This window comes from Dama dama, unplaced genomic scaffold (genome assembly GCF_033118175.1).
Source record: "Dama dama isolate Ldn47 unplaced genomic scaffold, ASM3311817v1 ptg000225l, whole genome shotgun sequence".
NCBI lineage: Eukaryota > Metazoa > Chordata > Mammalia > Artiodactyla > Cervidae > Dama > Dama dama.
In genome coordinates, this window is record NW_026871011.1 from 82693 (window position 1) to 91880 (window position 9188).

Sequence of the window (9188 nt, forward strand, 5' to 3'; positions counted from 1 at the left end):
GAAGAATAGGAGGAGGATTGTAGCGGTGTTCAAAAACATTAAGAGCATGAAAAGGTGTGAAAAATATGAAGAGCTTCAAAAGTTGTGAAAAACATGAGGAGCATGAAACTGTCTGAAAAATAGGAGGAGCATGAAGCAGTGTTGAAGAACATGAAGAGCATGAAAAGCTGTGAAAAATATGAAGAGCTTCAAAAGGTGTCAAAATATGGGAGCATGAAACGGTCTGAAAAATAGGAGGACCATGAAGCGGTGTTGAAAAACATGAAGAGCCTGAAAAGGTGTCAAAAATATGAGAAGCATGAAACGGTCTGAAAAATAGGAGCAGCATGAAACGGGGTTCAAAAACATGAAGAGCCTGAAAACGTGTGAAAAATATGAAGAGCCTCAAAAGGTGTGAAAATTATGAATAGCTTCAAAAGCGGTCAAAAATGAGATGAGCATGAAGCAGTCTGAAAAATAGGAGGAGCATGAAGTCGTGTTGAAAAACATGAATAGCCTGAAAAGGTGTGAAAAATATGAAGAGCTTCAAAAGGTGTCAAAAATAAGAGGAGCATGAAACGGTCTGAACAAAAGGAGGAGCATGAAGCGGTGTTGAAGAATATGAAGAGCCTGGAAAGGTGTGAAAAATATGAAGAGCTTCAAAAGGTGTCAAAAATATGAGGAGCATGAAACGGTCTGAAATATAGGAGGTGCATGAAACGGTGTTCAAAAACATGAAGAGCCTGAAAAGGTGTGAAAAATATGAAGAGCTTCAAAATGTGTGAAATACATTAGGAGCATGAAACGGTCTGTAAAATAGGAGAATCATGAAACGGTGTTGAAATACATGAAGAGCCTGAAAAGGTGTGAAATATAGGAAGAGCTTCAAAAGGTGTGAAAAATATGAGGAGCATGAAACGGTCTGAAAAATAGGAGAGGCTGAAACGTTGTGGAAATACATGAAGAGCCTAAAAATATGTGAAAAATATGAAGAGCCTCAAAAAAAGTGAAATACATGAGGAGCATGAAATGGTCTGAAAAATAGGAGGAGCATGAAGCGTTGTTGAAAAACATGAAGAGCCTTAAAAGGTGTGAAAAATATGAAGAGCTTCAAAAGGTGTGAAAAATATGAGGAGCATGAAACGATCGGAAAAATAAGAGGAGCATGAAGCCTAGTTGAAAAACATGTAGAGCCTGAAAAGGTGTAAAAAATATGAAGAGCTTCAAAAGGTGTCAAAAATAAGAGGAGCATGAAACGGTCTGAAAAAGAGGAGGAGCATGAAGTGGTGCTGAAAAACATGAAGAGCCTTAAAAGGTGTGAAATATATGAAGAGCTTCAAAATGTGTCAAAAATATGAGGAGTATGAAACCGTCTGAAAAATAGGAGCAGCATGAAACGCTGTTCAAAGATATGAAGAGACTGAAAAGGTGTGAAAAATATGAAGAGCTTCAAATGGTGTGAAACACATGAGGAGTTTGAAACGGTCTGAAAATTGTGGGAGCATGAAGCGTTGTTCAAAAACATGAAGAGCCTGAAAATTATTGAAAAATATGAAGAGCTTCAAAAGGTGTGAAAAAAAGGAGGAGCATGAAGCGTTGTTGAAAAACATGAAGAGCCTGAAAATGTGTGAAATATATGAAGAGCTTCAAAAGGTGTGAAAAATAGGAGGAGCATGAAACGGTGCTCAAAAACATGAAGAGCCTGAAAAGGTGTGAAAAATATGAAGACCTTCAAAAGGTATGAAATATATGAGGAACATGAAACGGTCTTAAACATAGGAGGAGCATGAAGTGGTGTTGAAAAACATGAAGAGCCTGAAAAAGTGTGAAATATATGAAGAGCTTCAAAAGGTGTGAAATATATGAAGAACTTCAAAAGGTGTCAAAAATATGAGCAGCATGAAACTGTCTTAAAAAAAGGAGGAGCATTGGAACATTGTTCAAAAACTTGAAGAGCCTGAAAAGGTGTCAAAAATATGAAGAGCTTCAAAAGGTGTCAAAAATATGAGGAGCATGAAAATGTCTGAAAAATAGGAGGAGCATGAAGCGGTGTTGAGAAACATGAAGAGCCTGAAAAGGTGTGAAAAATATGAAGAGCTTGGAAAGGTGTCAAATATATGAGGAGCATGAAACGGTCTGAAAAATAGGAGGAGCATGAAACTGTCTGAAAAATTAGAGGAGCATGAAAAGGTGTTGAAAAACATGAAGAGCCTTAAAAGTTGTGAAATATAGAAGGAGCTTCAAAAGGTGTCAAAAATATGAGGAGCATTAAACGGTCTGAAAAATAGGAGGAGCATGAAACGGTGTTGAAAAACATGAAGAGCCTGAAAAGGTGGGAAAAATATGAAGAGCTTCAAAAGGTGTGAAAAATATGAGGAGCATTAAACGGTCTGAAAAATAGGAGGAGCATGAAACGGTGTTCAAAAACATGAAGAGCCTGGAATGGTGTGAAAATTATGAAGAGCCTCAAACCGTGTCAAATATATGAGGAGCATGAAACGGTCTGAAAAATAGGAGGAGCATGAAGCGGTGTTGAAAAATATGAAGAGCCTGAAAATGTGTGAAAAATATGAAGAGCTTCATAGGTGTGAAAAATATGAAGAGCTTCAAAAGGTGTCAAAAATGAGATGAGCATGAAACGGTCTGAAAAATAGGAGGAGCATGAAGTGGTGTTGAAAAACATGACGAGCCTGAAAAGTTGTGAAAAATATGAAGAGCTTCAAAAGGTTTCAAATTATGAGGAGCATGAAACGGTCTGAAAAATACGAGGAGCATGAAATCCTGTTCAAATACATGAAGAGACCGAAAAGGTGTGAAAAATATGAAGAGCTTCACAAGGTGTGAAATACATGAGGAACATGAAACGGTCTGAAAAATAGGAGGAGCATGAAGGTGTGTTCAAAAATATGAAGAGCCTGAAAAAAGGTGAAAAATATGAAGAGCTTCAAAAGGTGTCAAAAATATGAGGAACATGAAAAGGCCTGAAAATAAGGAGAAGCATGAAGCGGTGTTCAAAATCATGAAGAGCCTTAAAAGGTGTGAAAAATATTAAAAGCTTCAAAAGCTGTCAAAAACATGAGGAGCATGAAACGGTCTGAAAATTAGGAGGGGCATGAAACGGTGTTCAAAAACATGAAGAGCAAGAAAAGGTGTGAAAAATATGAAGAGCTTCCAAAATTGTCAAAAATATGAGGAGCATGAAACGGTCTGAAAAATAGAAGGAGCATGAAGCGGTCGGAAAAATAGGAGGAGCATGAAGCGGTGTTCAAAAACATGAAGAGCCTGAAAAGGTGTGAAAAATATGAAGAGCTTCAAAAGTTGTCAAAAATATGAGGAGAATGAAACGGTCTGAAAAATACGAGGAGCAGGAAACGGTGTTGAAAAACTTGAAGAGCCTGAAAGGTTTGAAAAATATGAAGAGCTTCAAAAGGTGTGAAAAATAGGAGGAGGATGAGGCGGTTTTCAAAAACATGAAGAGCCTGAAAAGGTTTGAAAAATACGAAGAGCTTCAAAAAGTGTCAAAAATATGAGGAGCATGAAACAGTCTGAAAAATAGGAGGAGCATGAAGCGGTGTTCAAAACTTGAAGAGCCTGAATAAGTGTGAAAAATATGAAGAGCCTGAAAGGTGTGAAAAATATGAAGAGCTTCAAAAGGTGTCAAAAATATGAGGAGCATGAAATCGTCTGAAAAATAGGAGGAGCATGAGGCGGTGTTGAAAAACATGAAGAGCCTGAAAACGTGTGAAAAATATGAAGAGCTTCAAAAGGTGGCAAAAATGAGATGAACATGAAACGGTCTGAAAAATAGGCGGAGCATGAAGTGGTGTTGAAAAAAAAGAAGAGACTGAAAAGGTGTGAAATATATGAAGAGCTTCAAAAATGTGAAAAATATGAAGAGGTTCAAAAGGTGTGAAATTCATGAGGTGTATGAAACGGTCTGAAAAATAGGAGCATGAAGTGGTGTTCAAAAACATGGACACCCTGAAACGGTCTAAAAAATACGAGGAGCATGAAACGGTCTGAAAAATAGGAGGATCATGAATCGGTGTTCAAAACATGAACAGACTGAAAAGGTGTGAAAAATATGAAGAGCTTCAAAAGGTGACAAAATTATGAGGAGCATTAAACGTTCTAAACATAGGAGGAGCATTAAGTGGTGTTTAAAAATATGAAGAGCCAGAAAAAGTGTGAAAAATATGAAGAGCTGCAAAAGGTGTCAAAATTATTAAGAGCATTAAACGTTCTAAACATAGGAGGAGCATTAAGTGGTGTTTAAAAATATGAAGAGCCAGAAAAGGTGTGAAAAATATGAAGAGCTTCAAAAGGTGTGAAAAATATGAGGAGCATGAAACGGTCGGAAAAATAGGAGGAGCATGAAACGATGTTCAAAAACCTGAAGAGCCTGAAAATCTGTGAAATATATGAAGAGCTTCAAAAGGTGTCAAAATATGAGGAGCATGAAACGGTCTGAAAAATATGAAGACTTTCAATAGTTGTCAAAATATGAGGAGCATGAAATGGTGTTCAAAAACATGAAGAGCCTGAAAAGGTGTGAAAAATATGAAGAGCTTCAAAAGGTGTGAAATACATGAGGAGCATGAAACGGTCTGAAAAATAGGAGGAGCAGGAAGCTGTGTTGAAAAACATGAAGAGCCTGAAAAGGTGTGAAAAATATGAAGAGCTTCAAAAGGTGTGAAATACATGAGGAGCATGAAACGGTCTGAAAAATAGGAGGAGCAGGAAGCTGTGTTTAAAAACATGAAGAGCCTGAAAAGGTGTGAAAATTATGAAGAGCTTCAAAAGGTGTCAAAAATATGAGGAGCATGAAACGGTCTGAAAAATAGGAGGAGCATAAAGTGGTGTTGAAAAATATGAAGAGCCTTAAAAGGTGTGAAATATATGAAGAGCTTCAAAATGTGTCAAAAATATGAGGAGTATGAAACCGTCTGAAAAATAGGAGCAGCATGAAACGCTGTTCAAAAATATGAAGAGACTGAAAAGGTGTGAAAAATATGAAGAGCTTCAAATGGTGTGAAACACATGAGGAGTTTGAAACGGTCTGAAAATTGTAGGAGCATGAAGCGTTGTTCAAAAACATGAAGAGCCTGAAAATTTTTGAAAAATATGAAGAGCTTCAAAAGGTGTGAAAAAAAGGAGGAGCATGAAGCATTGTTGAAAAACATGAAGAGCCTGAAAATGTGTGAAATATATGAAGAGCTTCAAAAGGTGTGAAAAAAAGGGGAGCATGAAACGGTGCTCAAAAACATGAAGAGCCTGAAAAGGTGTGAAAAATATGAAGACCTTCAAAAGGTATGAAATATATTAGGAACATGAAACGGTCTTAAAAAGAGGAGGAGCATGAAGTGGTGTTGAAAAACATGAAGAGCCTGAAATGGTGTGAAATATATGAGGAGCTTGAAAAGGTGTCAAAAATAAGAAGAGCATGAAACCGTCTGAAAATAGAAGAGCATGAAGTGGTGTTGAAAAACATGAAGAGCCTGAAAAGGTGTGATAAATATGAAGAGCTTCAAAAGCTGTCAAAAATGCGATGAGCATGAAACGGTCGGAGAAATAGGAGAAGCATGAAGTGGTGTTAAAAAACATGAAGTGCCTGAAAAAGTGTGAAATATATGAAGAGCTTCAAAAGGTGTGAAATATATGAAGAACTTCAAAAGGTGTCAAAAATATGAGCAGCATGAAACTGTCTGAAAAATAGGAGGAGCATTGGAACATTGTTCAAAAACTTGAAGAGCCTGAAAAGGTGTCAAAAATATGAAGAGTTTCAAAAGGTGTCAAAAATATGAGGAGCATGAAAATGTCTCAAAAATAGGAGGAGCATGAAGCGGTATTGAGAAACATGAAGAGCCTGAAAAGGTGTGAAAAATATGAAGAGCTTGGAAAGGTGTCAAATATATGAGGAGCATGAAACGGTCTGAAAAATAGGAGGAGCATGAAACTGTCTGAAAAATAAGAGGAGCATGAAACGGTGTTGAAATACATGAAGAGCCTTAAAAGTTGTGAAATATACAAGGAGCTTCAAAAGGTGTCAAAAATATGAGGAGCATTAAACGGTCTGAAAAATATGAGGAGCATGAAGCGGTCGGAAAAATAGGAGGAGCATGAAGCGGTGTTCAAAAACATGAAGAGCCTGAAAAGCTGTGAAAAATGTGAAGAGTTTAAAAGGTGTCAAAATATGAGAAGCATGAAAAGTTCTGAAAAATAGGAGGAGCATGAAGCTGTGCTCAAAAACATGAATAGCCTGAAAAGGTGTGAAAAGTATGAAGAGCTTCAAAAGGGGTGAAAAATGTGAGGAGCATGAAATGGTCTGAAAAATAGGAGGGGCATGAAGCGGTGTTCAAAAACTTGAAGAGCCTGAAAAGGTGTGAAAAATATGAAGAGCTTCAAAAATTGTCAAAAATATGAGGAGCATGAAACGGTCTGAAAAATAGGAGGAACATGAAGCGGTGTTGAAAAACACGAAGAGCCTGAAAACGTGTGAAAAATATGAAGAGTTTCAAAAGGTGTGAAAAATATGAAGAGCTTCAAAAGGTGTAAAAAATGAGATGAGCATGAAACGGTCTGAAAAATAGGAGGAGCATGAAGTGGTGTTGAAAAACATGAAGAGCCTAAAAAGGTGTGAAAAATATGAAGAGCTTCAAAAGGTGTGAAAAATATGAGGAAAATGAAACGGTCTGAAAAATAGGAGGAGCATGAAACTGTCTGAAAAATAGGAGGAGCATGAAACGGTGTCCAAAAACATGAAGAGCCTGAAAGGTTTGAAAAATATGAAGTTCTTCAAAGGCTGTCAAGTATATGAGGAGCATGAAACGGTCTGAAAAATAGGAGGAGCATGAAACAGTCTGAAAAATAGGAGGAGCATGAAACGGAGTTGAAAAACATGAAGAGCCTTAAAAGGTGTGAAATACAGAAGGAGCTTCAAAAGGTGTCAAAAATATGAGGAGCATTAAACGGTCTGAAAAATAGGAGGAGCATGAGACGGTGTTGAAAAACATGAAGAGCCTTAAAAGGTGGGAAAAATATGAAGAGCTACAAAAGGTGTCAAAAATGAGATGAGCATGAAACTGTCTGTAAAATAGGAGGAGCATGAAGTGGTCTTGAAAAAAATGAAGAGCCTGAAAAGTGTGAAAAATATGAAGAGCTTCAAAACGTGTGAAAAATATGAGGAGCATGAAACGGTCGAAAAATAGGAGGAGCATGAAGCGGTGTTCAAAAACATGAAGAGCTTGAAAAGGTGTGAGAAATATGAAGAGCTTCAAAAGGTGTCAATAATAAGAGGATCATGAAACGGTCTGAAAAATAGGAGGAGGATGAAGTGGTTTTCAAAAACGTGAAGAGTCTGAAAAGGTGTGAAAAATTTGAAGAGCATTAAATGGTGTCAAAAATATGACGAGCATGAACCGTTCTGAAAAATAGGAGGATCATGAAACGGTGTTCAAAAACATGAAGAGCCTGAAAAAGTGTGAAAAATGTGAAGAGCTTCAAAAAAAGTCAAAAATATGAGGAGTATGAAACGTTCTGAAAAATAGCAGGAGCGTGAAGCGGTGTTGAAAAACCTGAAGAGGATTAAAAAGTGTGAAAAATATGAAGAGCTTCAAAAATGTGAAAAATATGAAGAGCTTCAAAAAGGTGAAAATCATGAAGAGCTTCAAAAGTAGTGAAAAATATGAAGAGCTTCTAAAGGGGCGAAAAATATCAGGAGCATGATAAGGTCTGAAAAATAGGAGGAGCATGAAGCAGTGTTCAAAAACATGAAGAGCCTGAAAAGTTGTGAAAAATATGAAAAGCTTCAAAAGGTGTCAAAAATATGAGGAGAATGATACGGTCTGAAAAATAGGAGGAGCAGGACACGGTGTTCAAAACATGAAGAGCCTGAAAAGGTGTGAAAAATATGAACAGCTTCAAAAGGTGTGAAATACATGAGGAGTATGAAACGGTCTGAAAAATAGGAGGAGCATGAAGCAGTGTTGAAAAACATGAAGAGCCTGAAAAGGTGTGAAAAATATGAAGAGGTTCAAAAGGTGTGAAATTCATGAGGTGTATGAAACGGTCTGAAAAATAGGAGCATGAAGTGGTGTTCAAAAACATGGACACCCTGAAACGGTCTAAAAAATACGAGGAGCATGAAACGGTCTGAAAAATAGGAGGATCATGAATCGGTGTTCAAAACATGAACAGACTGAAAAGGTGTGAAAAATATGAAGAGCTTCAAAAGGTGACAAAATTATGAGGAGCATTAAACGTTCTAAACATAGGAGGAGCATTAAGTGGTGTTTAAAAATATGAAGAGCCAGAAAAAGTGTGAAAAATATGAAGAGCTGCAAAAGGTGTCAAAATTATTAAGAGCATTAAACGTTCTAAACATAGGAGGAGCATTAAGTGGTGTTTAAAAATATGAAGAGCCAGAAAAGGTGTGAAAAATATGAAGAGCTTCAAAAGGTGTGAAAAATATGAGGAGCATGAAACGGTCGGAAAAATAGGAGGAGCATGAAACGATGTTCAAAAACCTGAAGAGCCTGAAAATCTGTGAAATATATGAAGAGCTTCAAAAGGTGTCAAAATATGAGGAGCATGAAACGGTCTGAAAAATATGAAGACTTTCAATAGTTGTCAAAATATGAGGAGCATGAAATGGTGTTCAAAAACATGAAGAGCCTGAAAAGGTGTGAAAAATATGAAGAGCTTCAAAAGGTGTGAAATACATGAGGAGCATGAAACGGTCTGAAAAATAGGAGGAGCAGGAAGCTGTGTTGAAAAACATGAAGAGCCTGAAAAGGTGTGAAAAATATGAAGAGCTTCAAAAGGTGTGAAATACATGAGGAGCATGAAACGGTCTGAAAAATAGGAGGAGCAGGAAGCTGTGTTTAAAAACATGAAGAGCCTGAAAAGGTGTGAAAATTATGAAGAGCTTCAAAAGGTGTCAAAAATATGAGGAGCATGAAACGGTCTGAAAAATAGGAGGAGCATAAAGTGGTGTTGAAAAATATGAAGAGCCTTAAAAGGTGTGAAATATATGAAGAGCTTCAAAATGTGTCAAAAATATGAGGAGTATGAAACCGTCTGAAAAATAGGAGCAGCATGAAACGCTGTTCAAAAATATGAAGAGACTGAAAAGGTGTGAAAAATATGAAGAGCTTCAAATGGTGTGAAACACATGAGGAGTTTGAAACGGTCTGAAAATTGTAGGAGCA